Raw genomic sequence first — 3022 nt, 5'->3', positions numbered from 1 at the left:
CTGGTCCGGAGGCCCCATGCCCGCCCCGGAGAGGCAGCTGAACGCTGGGCAGAGCCCCGGGTGGGGGGCCGCCTCCCATCGCTGCCTTGCTCTGCGCGGGTCCCCGGGGGTGGTGGGGGCCGCAGCCGGCCGGGTGGGCTGGCGCAGGGCCCCTCCGCCCGCCGCCGCCTCGCTCGGCGCCAACATTCCATATCTTGATGATAGTGGTGATTATATGACTTTGCATATCACCAAACCTCGTGGAACTGCACCCCTTAAAAAATGTGTACCAGACGGTGTAGCCTACTACGCAATTAGATATATGTCATGAGATGGTGCCTGGAATTAAGGATTTTCATCACATTAGTAGGTGACTCCTATGTCTACAGAGGTTTGGGGACCACTGACTCTGTAGCATACAGGATAGCCCAGCAGAAGTTTTCGAGCAGCTCTGTGGAGCCCTGTGGGACTGCACCTGAAGTGCCTCTACAGTTATTCCTCTTGATCTCTGTAAGAGTGCATGCACAAAGCACTGCTCACTCCTGATTAACAGAACTGAAATTTGAGGGAGAGAAAACAAGTGTGATATACATTTTGAAGTTTCATCTCTGGAAATAAAAGTCTGTTAAGTTCTTAAACATCAACCAAAGGGAGAAATATTGAAGAGAAATGGCTCCCTCTAGTGTCTCTAAGTGGTAGGGAACCACCACAAAACATTTTAGGAGGAATTTAAATTGGGCTGATCTCTAATCTTCAAGCTAATGAATGATGGAAAGCACTTCTTTATTTTTTTTTTCATTTTTTTTTCTTTTTCTTCCCTCCCTGCTCACGGTATGTATGCATTCACCAGAGAGAGCCAGAGAGAGAGAAAATGAGAAACCCCCAGCCCCAAACCCCAGGGAGGATGGCCACGACACACAATCCCTTCTCCTCCAATCTCTTCTCAGGATTTTGGGCATGCACACACATGTGCCCTGCATGATTTTCAAGTTACCAGGTCCAGACTCAAACTACGATTGGCCATGTGGGAGTCCGGCACCTTAACCACGACGCCATCCGCTTGTCCAGTACGTTTTTCTTAAATCTTTGCCTACTGTGGACACGTGAGGCAAGTGTGCTCTGGAGGTGCAGGATAGGGTTTCTTTCTCTGTGGAGGGCTGGGCAGGACAAATGGACACATGACCGTGAAATGAATTCCAACAGGAATTCTTAGAGGGACACAAGCCTTGTAGTATATATTCTTGGTTCAGGTAACAATGACAACCACGTGTTGTCGTCCTTCCTTCTCTCTCTCTTTAGAGAGATTTTTGCTTTAGAGTGCATGCACTCACCAGAGAGACAGGGAAAGACAGAGACAGAAAGCGAGAAACCAACTCCCATGGGGGATGGCCATGTCGCAGTCCCTACTCTTCCATTCTCCTCTCAGGATTTTGAACACACACACACACACACACACACACACACACACACACGCACACACACACACACACACATGCCTGGTGGGACTCGAACCTCAGTCAACTGTGTGGGAGTTCAGTGACATAACCATTATGCCATCTGCTGATCCATTTCTCTCTTTTTAAAACATTAGTATAGAACATTTGTTACAATCGATTAACTGACAATACCGCATTGAGAGGAACTCAACTCCATACTTTATTCCTCAGTATTTTTCCTAGTGTCATTTTTCTGTTTCAGGACTCCATCCAGGATCTCACACGACACTGCATTATCCTGTCTCCTGCCTCTCTTACCTATGACACTTTCTCAACCTTTCCTTATCTAGTTTCTTTTGAATCCTTTTGATGGCCTTGCCAGTTTTGAGGGGTATGGATTGGGCATTTGTAGACTGTCCTTTGATTACAGTTTGTCTCATATTTTTCTCTTGATTAGACCTGTTACATGTTTTGGGGAGGAAGATCATGTGAAGGTATTGACTATCAGCATGATTTAGCACTGCTCAGTCACCTGGCTGGGGCAGTGTTTGGCAGGCTTGTCTTCTGTAAAGCCACTCTCTCCTTCTTGCCATATTGTCTTCTCTAGAAGGAAGTCATATATGCCACAGCTCACTCTTTTTACTTATTTATTTAATTTGTTACTACTATTATTTATTTATTTATTTATTTATTTAGGAGAGGTTTTTGCGATAGGGCACGTGCACTCGCCAGACAGACAGAGAGAGACAGAGAGACAGAAACTGAGAAATCACCCCCCAGGGGGGATGGCCATGCCACAATCCCTTCTCCATTCTCCTCTCGGGATCTTGGGCACGCATGCACATGCGCCCGGCGTGAGTTTTAAGCCACCAGGTTCGGGACGCGAACCGCGGTGGACTACATGGGAGTGCAGCGACATAGCCATTACACTAGCTACTGGTCCCACTACTATTATTATTTTAAAATTTGACTAGAGAGAGACTGAGAGAAAGGGAAAGTGAGAAAGCAAGCCACCAGGTTTTGGACTCGAACCATGATCAGTCATGTGGGAGTCCATTGTCTTCATTGTCTTTTTTTAAAAATAGTTATTTATTTAATGTTACTTACTTACTTACTTAATTAATTAATTAATTATTTTTTGGAGAGGTATTTTTGCTCTAGGGCGCGTGCACTCGCCAGACAGAGAGAGACATAGAGACAGAAAGCGAGAAATCACCCCCCAGGGGGGATGGTCACGCCGCAATCCCTTCTCCTCCATTCTCCTCTTGGGATCCTGGGCACGCACGCACATGTGCCCGGCATGAGTTTTAAGCCACCAGGTCCGGGACGGGAACCCCAGTCGACTACGTGGGAGTCCAGCGACATAGCCATTACACTAACTGCTGGTTCCTGAATTTAATTTGTTTTTTTAAGAATTATTTTATTTAACTTTATTTATTATTATCATTATTATTTTCCAGTTTGATCCGAGAGAGACAGAGAGAGAGAGAGGAAAGTGAGAGAGCAAGCTGCCAGGTCCAGGACTCGAACCATGGTTGGCCATGTGAGAGTCCTACGCTCTCAACTACCACGCCATCTTCTTGCCCCTATTTATTTTCTTTTAATTT

The sequence above is a fragment of the Tupaia chinensis genome, unplaced genomic scaffold (genome assembly GCF_000334495.1).
Source record: "Tupaia chinensis unplaced genomic scaffold, TupChi_1.0 Scaffold000213_1, whole genome shotgun sequence".
Classification (NCBI taxonomy): domain Eukaryota; kingdom Metazoa; phylum Chordata; class Mammalia; order Scandentia; family Tupaiidae; genus Tupaia; species Tupaia belangeri.
The sequence above is the reverse complement of the archived record's forward strand: the minus strand, read 5'-3'. Positions refer to the sequence as shown.